The sequence below is a fragment of the Prionailurus viverrinus genome, chromosome A2, assembly GCF_022837055.1.
Source record: "Prionailurus viverrinus isolate Anna chromosome A2, UM_Priviv_1.0, whole genome shotgun sequence".
In the NCBI taxonomy this organism is placed as follows: Eukaryota; Metazoa; Chordata; class Mammalia; order Carnivora; family Felidae; genus Prionailurus; species Prionailurus viverrinus.
In genome coordinates, this window is record NC_062562.1 from 139,810,484 (window position 1) to 139,822,303 (window position 11,820).

The 11,820-nt window shown below is 36.9% G+C and overlaps 1 pseudogene; it reads left to right on the plus strand.

The window, feature by feature from the left end:
* Window positions 1-10,223: 10,223 nt before the first annotated feature.
* LOC125160375 (ATP synthase F(0) complex subunit C2, mitochondrial-like) lies at window positions 10,224-10,687 on the plus strand (annotated as a pseudogene).
* Window positions 10,688-11,820: the final 1,133 nt, after the last annotated feature.

Below are 11,820 nucleotides of genomic sequence, written 5' to 3' on the forward strand. Positions count from 1 at the left end.
TATACAATTAGACAATATTTGCCTTTTAACTGGAGCACTCAATCCTCTTTCTTTTAATATAGAGTACATCATGTGGCTTTTAGTCTGCTAACCTATTTTGTGCTTTCCATTTATCACACTTTTCTATTTCCTCTGCTCTTCTTTTAAATACATTTTTAATATTTTAAATTTGTTCTCTTTTTGGAAGTTATATATGCAATTCACCTGCTTTTAATTCATAGTCTATGAATTCCTACATGTATTCCTAATTTATAAAGTTTAATGTTAATCAATATGTTGGCCCTATTCTTGGACAAATTCTTAACAACAGTTTCTTTGTACTCCCTTCTCAACTAATTGTTATTTTTTAATTTATTTTAGTTCTTTTTTAAGAAACTTCAGGTCATCATTATTTTTACATACAGTTAATATTCATTTATATATGTCAACATATTTACCATCACTGCTGTGTTCTTTCCTATTCTTAGATTTCTGACTTCCATCTGAGATAATTTTCCTTCTGCCCAAAGCAGATTTTTAAATTTCTCGTGAAATGGTCTGTTTGGTTGTTTGTTTTTCTTGCCTCCATTGTGGAAAATACTTTTCTCAGTATGGAACTCAAAGTTGGAAATTATTTTCTGCCAGTACAATGATATTTTTATTTCACTGTCATTTGGCTTTCTTTATTACGAGCTATATTAGAAACTAGTTCCATAAATTCTTACCATTTTGTGAAGGTTTTCATACTTTGAAGGTGTTTAAAAAAAATTTTTGTCAGCTTCATAGATGTCCCTAGTGGGAGGGTTGTTCATAATTTTCATTACTGAAAATAGCAATTTGAGCCTTTAACTTTTTACTCTATTTAAATACCATTTAAACATTTATTCATGTGTTATTTACATGCAAAAAAATACCAAAGTTACCTGTAATATACTTTTTAGTGGCTGAATTCTACTGTATAGTAGATAAATTCTGGCTTATTTATTAATCTGTTTTAATTTTTTTGTCATAATTTTTTAATAAGTAATAAATACAGAACATCTTGTAGGTGAATCTGTAAGTTCATGCTTAATTATTTCCTTGGGATAAATTTCTAGAACTTAATTGGTTATGCCAAAGGATCTGTACCATTTTAAAGCTTTTGGTATATATTGTTCATATCCTCCTATGAATATTCCCAACAGTATGCAAATTTCCCCCACACTTTCTGTAACACTGGATTTTATAAATGTGCTATATCTGCAGTAGTTTTTATAGTTTTAATAATTTAGGTCTTTCACATGAAGAGAATACATTCTGGAGAAATTAATAATTAATAATTATGCTTTTTAAAAAAGAATGTAAATGTACATAAGAGTTTGCTTTAGGCCAAATTGTAAATTAGGAAATTCCATGAGGTTGCCCAAATTATTTCACGTGCTAGAATATTATCATACAGAATACTACTTGAAATAACAGGAAATTAAACAGATTAGAAAATACAAGGGCATCTGGGTGGTTCAGTTGTTCAAGAGTCCGACTCTTGATTTCAGCTTAGGTCATGATCTCACCAGTGGTGAGACCGAGCCCTGCATCAGGGTCCAAGTTGAGCATGGAATCTGCTTGGGATTCTCTCTCCCTCTGTCTCTCTGTCTCTCTCTCTCTCCCTCTGTCCCTCCCCTATGTTCTCTCTCTTTCTCTCAGAAAGAAAAAAGGAAAGAAAGAAAGAAAGAAAGAAAGAAAGAAAGAAAGAAAGAAAAGAAGAGAAAATACAAGGAATTTGTAGTGTTGTTATAATGAAAATGAAATCATCCTTTTTCAAAGAGATTCTTTCTTCAAGTACCCTGCAATCTGTAAGCCTGTCTTCTTGAAGAAAATTCTTCATAATTTCTAATATTTATACAGCATCTACTGTATGCCAAGCATCTTGAAGGACTTTTCTTCCTTTATTACAAAGGAGTCTGTCTTACATATATAACCTGCTGCCATGCTCCATGTGATTGAGTACAGCATGCCCTAAACACAAACTCTAATCATGAGTAGCTCATTTTGAAAACATTAAGCAATCCAGGACATGGTTCGAGATGATGCCAATTATAATCCTGTTTCTTTTTTTAACACCTTGAAGTGCCCAGATACCTCTGACATTCTTAGTGCAAAAGGACTCACTTCTCTCCATGATCTAGTTCCCTCAACCACTTTTCTCCTCCCCACCAGAGAGCCTCTTCCGGCCGTCACATTTCCTTCTACCTGCACATCCCTCTGGGGGAATGCAGTTAGGGGCTCTATGATAGCTTTACTCAAGAGAATTGCACTCTTCTTTTTAGAGGGCAGGAGAGGGAGACACGATAAACTGGCAATACCTGTTCTTTCCCGAGGGGAGGGAGAAGGAAGGCTGTGAACTCCTACTCCCCCTCCAAAACACACACACTGACCACCACCACCACTTTTGCCCAGCCACCTTATACACCAAAGAAGGAACTTCTTATTAGGGCTTTTCAAGACCTTGAAATTTAATGATCATGTAAGTGTGTCTTTGTTTTAAGCAAGGAGCAATGTATAAAATATGCACTTACTCAAAATTAAATTAGCTATTATGTTTCACTTTATACAAGGGTACTTCACATATTTCTTTTACGTTGGTAGCTATTTTGGTACAACTGTAATGTCAGTCCAGATATAGAATAAATATACCCGTGATTTTAGAAACACTGGTAATAACATAACAAAGTTGAGTTGCAAGTCTAAAAATTAATTTATAAATATACGTATTTATACGTATTACATACAATTACATCATATATTTGACCAATATAAGTGGGACCCTGAAGAATTCTTATAGTTAAAGGATAATCTGGGAGAGGGGATAGGAAAAACAGAAAGGGAATTAAGAAATACAAAATTTCAGTTATAAAATAAATAAGTCACAGAGATGAAAAAAGATGCAGCATAGGAAATATTGTCAATAATATTGTAAAAATGTTATATGGTGACAAATGGTGACTACACTTAACATGGTGGGCACTGAGTAACGTATAGAATTATGAAACCAATATAGGGGCGCCTGGGTGGCTTAGTCGGTTGGGCGACCAACTTCGTCCCAGATCATAATCTCACAGTTTGTGGGTTTGAGCCCCACATCCGGCTCTGTGCTGACAGCTTGGAGCCTGGAGCCTGCTTCGGATTCTGTGTCTCCACCTCTCTCTGCCCCTCCCATGCTCATGCTCTGTTTCTCTCTGTCTCTCAGTAATAAATTAAACGTTAAAATTTTTTTTTAAATCAGTATGTTGCACAACTGAAGCTAATATAATATTGTATTGTAATTATACTTCAAGTAACAAAAAGATCATCTTCCCTTCTGGAATTAAAAATTTTCCAAACACTGAAATTTCAGCACATACTTGAATATAGAACACCCTGATGCCTGTGGTTATAATTTAAATTTAGAGTCTTACTACAGTGGTACAGTAACATTTGAGCATTTTTTAATTATTATTTTTTTAAAAAAATTTAATGTTTATTTATTTTCGAGAGAGAGCATGTGAGCAGGGGAGGAGCAGAGAGAGAAGAAGACGCAGAATCTGAAGCAGGTCCCAGGCACCAAGCTGTCAGCACAGAGCCCAACGCAGGGCTCAAACTCACGGACTATGAGATCATGACCTGAGCTAAAGTTGGATGCTTAAGTGACTGAGCCACCCAAGTGCCCCATTAAAAAATTATTATTATTGCAGGGATGCCTGGCTGGCTCAGTTGATTAAGCGTCTGACTCTTGATTTTGGCTCAGGTCATGGGTTCGTGGGTTTGAACCCCACGTCGGACTCTGTGTTGACAGCTTGGAGCCTGCTTGGGATTCTCTCTCACCCTCTCTCTCTCTGCCCCTCCCCTGCTCACATGTTTTCTCTCTCAAAATAAATACATAAATAAATATTGTTTTTAAATTTGTAATTATTATTATTGCAGGTTTTGGTATATCTCCAAGCTCATCAAGTAGGGGTCCTCAGGTGACTATGCACAAACTGTGTATTTCCCTATGTTTAAAGTGCAGAGCTAGGATCCTTGATGAAATATTGAATAGGAAAAGCAGAAGTCTCCACTTTGGTGTTAATTCTAAAGAACTATTTTAATGAAGTAATGCACTTGTCAGGCATTAGGTCAAAATCTATTAAAAGAAAAGCAAATACTCATTTTTACCAGATATCAAAAATTATCAAGTTAAAATTTTCTTTTCATCCCCCACCCTAAAAGATGCAAATGGTTTTGAGGAAATATTTTTTTTAATGCAAGGTTTTTCTGTAAGACAATTTTCAGCTAGAATACTGATATATATAAAAGCTATCTACCCTGCAATGTCATTTCCCTCAAGTAGGAAAAAAATGCTCCTTTTGGCAGTTTCATTAAGCACTTTATTAATCTCAGTTACAGAATTTCTTACTGGCACTGACATTTTATTCCTTCTAACTCATTGAGGACAGGACTAGATCTTCTTTATCCCACTCTCTCCCAGAGCAGCGCTGAGTTTAACACATTTTTCACCTGCATTGAATTAGGAATTTTGGAATATCAAATATATTATTTATAAATTAATAAGTCATAAAAATATATTAATTGAACCATAGAACTAGAAATAAGACCTCAGAGAGTTAAATTATTAAAAGTCAATACCCTGTTAATGGCAAATATATATCTAAATCCCAAGCCTTCTAATGCTCTGTACAAGATTCTTTCTTTAACCAAAGTTTCTTGAATATTTATTCAAATATTAATTAAAAATTAAAATTTACCATTTGAAATTTGCTTAAAAATGTTTTAAGTTACAGATACTCAATATAATTGCCGTATTTTCACTTATTAATAGTGGCATTTAAAAATAGTCTAGGGGTGCCTGGGTGGCTCAGTTGGTTCAGTGCCCGACCAGCTCAGGTCACAATCTTGCAGTTCATGGGTTTGAGCCCTGCATCAGGGTCTCTGCTGTCAATGCAGAGCCCACTTCAGATTCTGTCTCCCTCTCTCTTTGTCCCTTCTCTCTCTCTCTCTCTCAAAATAAATAAACATTAAAAAAAAGGAACAGTCTATACTGGGTTGTTTGGTACTCTTGCTTTACTTTTGTTGTTCTCATATATAAAAAAATAAGTTCCAGCGGGGCACCTGGGTGGCTCAGTCGGTTGACTGTCCGACTTCGGCTCCGGTCATGATCTCACAGTTTGTGAGTTCAAGCCCTGCATCGGGCTTTGTGCTGACAGCGCAGAGCCTGGAGCCCACTTCAAGTTCCGTGTCTATCTGTCTTTCTGCCTCTCCCCTTCATGCCTTCTGTCTCTCTCTCTTTCAAAAATAAACATTTAAAGAAACTTTAAATAAGTTCCAGCAAGTTTAATGTTTTAAAACATATTGTGTTGCTAATCTTATTACCAGAGAGTATAAATCAGATTTTATGCTGATGTTTCACAGTCAGAGAATCAAGTGAAGGACACCAAGAAGAGCTAGTTCCACTTCGTCCACTCTGGTCTTCCTCATTCTATACAAAAAAGAATGTTTTCATGACTCCAAGATATTTCTCCTGTATCAGATTAAGAATTAAATCAACTTGTATTTGTAGAACACTTTATTGTATAGAAAGCACTTAGTGTTGTATAGAAAGCACTTAGTGTCTTGAATCATGTAGATGTTGAATGAATATTTATCGACTATGACCTGTGTGGAATCGTGTTTCCTTTATCTCATTGAATCTTCATGTCAACTTCATGAAGTAGGGAGGTATATGTCCACTTTACAAATGAGCTTATATAGGTCAGAGCTGAGATTTTAATTCAACTTACCCTATTCAAGTTTTCTTTCTGTCTAGTAACATTCAGAGATGCAAATTTCATAAGAACTATTTTGTGTAAATCACATCTTACCTTAAAATATTTATAGTATAGAGTTGTTCAGATTGTTTATTATCTGTTTCAGTCAGAGCCATGACACTGCACACATGATACATTCTAATAGGTGTTGAAGGAGGCTTAATAAAAGAACAGTGTACAAGAGTGTAAACAGGATGAAGAGAAGCCAACAGGTTCTAGGGTCTAGGGAGCTAGCCACAGTGGGTGGAGAGATATTGCCATCTCTTGCCTGAAGGGCAAAAGAGAAAAGATGGTGATTCCACTCTTTCAGCCACCATAATAAGCCAAGCGATGAGAAAAAAGTGGGGAATCCATCTAATTTCCCCTTGGGGAGCAGGATTGGGATCTGCCTTCAGTGCCTACTTAGTTAAAAAAAAATTGAATTGGAGAAGTACAGCAGTACTGGGACTCTACTGGAACAGTCTATACTTCTCAGATACAAACTCCTAGGAGGCTATCCATGCTCGAGTTGTCTTACTAATATTATGACCAGGAGGACCACAGCAACAAGAGAATATGAGAGGCACCCTTGAGTAGGAACCTGCGCAGAACTCTTTAAAAACTCATACTTGCATTCCATGTAAGAGAGCCAGCCTTCTGGAATGCAGGTATGAACATTTGGCTTTTCTCATATTTCTCTTCCCAGGCTCCAATGTAGGAGGAGAAAAGAAACCCAGAAAGGGATAGGACAGAATTAGAAAGGGAGAAGAAATGAAAGAACAGGACCCACAATGCAGTTTCCTTAGACTACTAAGCACAAAACATAAAGAGAGGAACTGGGTTAATTTGGCATGTTGCTGAGCTTATGTCATTCCAGAATGGAATTGATTTTTTAATATCTTGGAATGGATGAAAAGTTACGAAAACAACCTGAGATAATTTTAAGAGGACTAGAAAGAGTGATTGAACAGAGCATGGTTGAAAATAGCAATTGGAGAAAAAATAGAATCATTTTATGCTTATACTTCACCAGGATAAAATTGTTTAATAAACCAGTTGACTCTGTAAGCAGTGACCACCATGAAATATCTATTTGACAGTGGTACTGCAAAGAGTTAAGTGCAAATAACGTTCAGCCTTGTTAGCTTTACATTACCAATAAGCTTGGGTAAGAAAATTGACCATAAATCTTCAGGTTAGTAGGAAGTCATGTTTCACCATGTATTACAAAAATTTATTTAAACATGATCTACTGTTTGTCATCAAATGCATATAGACTCCTATTAAAACAAACAAACAAACAAAAGCAAAAAACAAGGTTCATTTCTGTTTCACTTCCTCTGTGAATGACAAAGTCACAGAGCCAGGAGCCTAATTGTCAACTTCAACTTCCGACTTATTTTCATGTCCTTCTCCTATGTATTTTGAGTGAGCATAGAAATGAGCTTTTTTTTTTTTTTCTGTTTTCCACAGGATTAAATTCTTTACTGTTTTCCACTTCCAGCCCTTTGAAAACCAAGCAAAGCAACAGAAACATATCCAGAAGCCTTGGTAACAAGTTACTAAGAACAATCCAACCCTTTTAAAATGATTCATCCCCCTAACATGTAGTCAATTCTTCCAGCTGGAAGTTGAGTTGAACTGCTTATCTTCAGCATCTGAGGATTAGAATTACCTGATTTTTTGGAACCATACAGCTTTCAGCAGCAAAATTCTAAGAATCAAGTCACTATTTATTTAGAATCACTATTTATCTCCCCATATTAAGATTAGTATTAATCTCCTTGAAAACATTAATAATACAACGTCCACCCTCAAATTTTTCAATGACATATCAAAAAGGTTGTTAAAAAAAAAAAGAAAAAAAAATTTCCCCTCCTCTGCCCCTAAATGAATGAATTTTCCCCTGAGCTTTCACGTGTCCAACTTTTTGGTTTCCTTGACTACAGTTGACCCAGTTGGTCACTGTTTCCCTGAAATCTTCCTTCTCCTCTGAAAACATGATATCCTCTTTCCTCAGCTATAGTTTCACTGTTTCCCATCTCCTCCTCTCTTCTTGACCCACCTGTGAGGTCAAAGCTTACTTTAATATTTTGTTCTCCTCTTTCTATGGATTCTCTATATGACCCATTCTTGCAGTTTTCAGTTATCACACTCATGTTGGTAATTCCTGAAGTTTACAATTTATGTCTTAACATTTCATCCTTTCCCATCATCTATGTCAGAGGGCATGTCTTAGGGAGTCTGTGACATCTGAAATGTAAATAAGCCTTAAACCCAGCCAACTGACCCTACTCCTTTAACTGGCACCCTGAATCTGCCCTTAGTCAATGCTGTCCTGCCCCCACCTCTCCTACATTTATAGCTTCCTTTTCCTTACCCTAGAAACCTCTCAAAAGCAGACCTTCATCTTACTAGGATATGCTAAGCCTCTAGCTTCTGAACCTGTCATTCTATGCTGCACACAGCTGCCAGAATTATGTCTTTCAAACACTTCTCTTATCATGCTAGTCTCTTAGAATCTCTTGTCTATGACATCTAAATTCTTGAGTCTGGCATCTAAGGCCCTTCATCAATGGAATCCACAATTCTCATATTTTCTAGCCAAATACCTCATTACTCCTCAACATACCATTGCTTTAGCTTCATTAAGTAAACTCTGACTTCCCATATATATCTTAATCATCCCCTTTGTGTTTTTTTCACAACCTCAAATTCCCTCTTTTGTCCTTTTTACTGGCCCATGCTTATTACTTGCCATACTTACTATCTTTGGCCGTATAATTACTGAAGCATTGTCATTCCTGAGACTATAAAATTTCCTCTACTTCTCATCTAGTCTATTTTTTTTTTAAATTTTCCTGGAGGGTCTCATGCTTAGCACTTTCTATATGTTGCTGACAATCTCATATCTCATATCATTACATAAATAAATTGTCAACCTGAATATAAACAATGTATAATTTCAGATGAGAGGACTAACCCTTAAAATGCCTCATTTATCTGTGAAATCAACAAACATTTATTTAGTATCTACTCACGGCAGCAACTATACCAGCATCTAGGAATAAAAAGATATATTTAAAAAAAACTCAAATAAAAATGTGCTCAATAGTTTGAAAAGCTCCTCTTAAAAATTATTTTCCCATCCATTAGCAAGCACTAGTCATTTTTAGAGTTTAGTTATCATTGGGTCATTTAAAAATATATGCACTTTATTTCTAGAAAGCATTTATATAATAGTTAAAATAATTCCTTCATTCAACAAATAATTATTGAGTATCTACCAGATGTAGAATGCATCAATTGAGTTAGTTCCTTAATGAGGGGGATTTTTTTTTTATCTTATTCTATCCTTTGTCAGAGGAAATACATTTTACATTTTAAAATATACTGACAAAATACATAAGAATGTAGAATACTTGCTTTTAGGAGCATTAAAAATTACTCTCCATATTTAATAATATCACGCTAAATGAAAACTCCAAACAACATCCTTATAATTACATCAATGATCTAAATATCAACTATTCTACCTTCAAAGGCAGACCAAAACTTTACCCACTCTTCATTGTAAAATTCTCTAGGAACATGCAAGTATGCTTTTCTTAACTTCTGAAAGAAAAAGATATTTTAAGCCAAAAACAGGAATGCCATATTTATCTTATACAGTTGAACTGTTTACATAATTAAACCAATTACGATTCCAACTAATTGTTATGGAAAGAAATCCTTTGGGTACTAAAATATGTTCTTAAAATAAAATTATCACAATTCCTCAGTGAATGCAAACTAATTTGTATTTTGTACATATTAATTACCCTGTTAAATTTCTAGATTCTTTCCTTTATACTTTTTTAGTACAGGTCTGTTGGTTTCCCTTACATTATTCCCTTTATCAGCTCTGCTATGTAGTCATCCAGGAATTCATAAACCTATGAACTCCACATTGACCCCAAAGGTTTCCATCATACATCCAAGTGTCAATGACCTGGATGTGTCCAGCTGCTGCCTGTGAGTGTGGTGTCTCATTTTTCTTACATAATATATATGATGAACAGGTTCTTTTTTTATCTCTTAATATCTATGTATTAGAAAACTAAATAACAGCATTTGTGCAATCAAAACTGTTAGAAAGCAGTCTCGTACGGAAAACCTCTTCTCTGTTCCTGACCTTGTCTCTGAGATGGGTCTTTCTAAGGCTATCACTCTGACATGAGTAGCAAACCCTACAGTTGTTCCATAAACTATCTGTTTACAGGATATGTATTTCTAAAGTGTCAAGAAAGAATCCAGCTACCTGTCTGAAATTGTGAACAAACCACAAAGTAAGGGCAATCCAGATTTTGTTTGGCCTGAAGCTTATACAATATTGGGAGAACTTCCACAAAGAAATACAGAAGTGCAAAGACAACATTAGGTACAAAAGTGGACATTTCACTCTGTCATCTCTGCACTGGGAGCAGCTCTCCTGCCACAGCCCCTCATCCTCTGAAAATGTCTGCCTGCCCAAAGTTAGTCTGCCCCTTCTTGGTCAGGAGCAGCTCTCAGCTGCTGAGCCAGTCACTGTCTGCAGTGTCGCCAAAACCACTGGAGACACTGACGGAGCCTTGGCAGCTTGGCAGTCCCACACCCCCCGACCTCACGTATTCCCAGCCGCAGCTTCCGAACCAGCGCCATTTCAAGGGACAGGGCACAGCAGCCAAGTGCATTGGGGCTGGAGCTGCCACGGTAGGGGTGGCTGGCTCCAGGGCTGGGACAGGGACTGCATTTGGGAGCCTCATCATTGGTTACGCCAGGAGGCCCTCCCTGAACAGCTCTTCTCCTACACCATTCTGGGCTTTGCCCTCCCGGAGGCCATGGGACTCTTTTGCATGGTGGTGGCCTTTCTCGTCCTCTTCTCCATGTGACAGAGCTGTCTCTACTTCCCATAGGTCTTTTTCCAGTGTCTCCTCTGCCCCGTTTGCTCCTTTTCCTATATCTCCCCAGGCAGTCTGGGGAACGTGGCTGGCTCAGGGTTTGACAGAGGGAAGACAAATAAATTCTGTATCAATAATAAAAGAGAGTAAACATTTAGTTAGAATGAGAAAATAAACCACCAAAAATTAATGCAGATCCAGGTCCTTTTCTTGTGAGAGCTCTTGAGCCATTTACCAGAGGTATCGACAGAGATGGCAACCTGGCTTCTCCTCTCTACCTGAGACTCACAAAAACTCTCAGAAACTCTCAGCACACACCAGGTGAGACACCCTGAAGTTTCGATTCATAAGCTGCACAGTAAATTTGCTTCTGAATAGTTGAAACAAGCAAAAGACCAAACAAAACCTTAATACTCTTTTAGATGGTTCCTTGGATCCTAGTCTCAGCCTTCTACTAAGCTTCTGGCCTTTTCTGGGTCTCCTATGATATGATCGTCATCTTTATTAAACAAGCCAATTTTTATGCTACAGAACATGGTATCCAGGGACTGCTAGATTCACATCTCGACAAAGCTGTGACCACTCTCCGTCATCCCTCATCGCGCAGAGGAGATCAGCATGGTAACTGTGCAGCCTTCATTTTTGCTCCCCCAGATTCTGTGTTTTCCAGACAAACATCCAAACATTTCAACTTTTTGTTTGCCTTGTTTATTCTCTTGAGTTTCTCCATGTCCACCATCAGCATGACATTCAGGGCCACATACCCTCAGGACTAGGCAAGCTAAGGGTACTAAGTTCTCAGACAGGTCTTCCAGTTTCCTGGAGTACCTGTAACACAGCGGCTAAGCCGGGACATTTGCTGAAGCCAAGAGAAACAATTCCAAAAGATATTTCACATAATGAAACAAAATAAAGCGAAATTTCCCGACATACTCTAGAGATCTATGGTGCAGTCTATAAAATACCCCAGTTTCACACACACACAAATCTATATTGCCTTTTTCTTGCATCTATAGATTTACAAAATGGCTTATACTGAAAGTATATTTTCTGGTTATAAATAGCATATTTAAGCACACTATTCACTGGGAGGTCTTGAGCCCTTAGTGAGCTACAATAGTAAT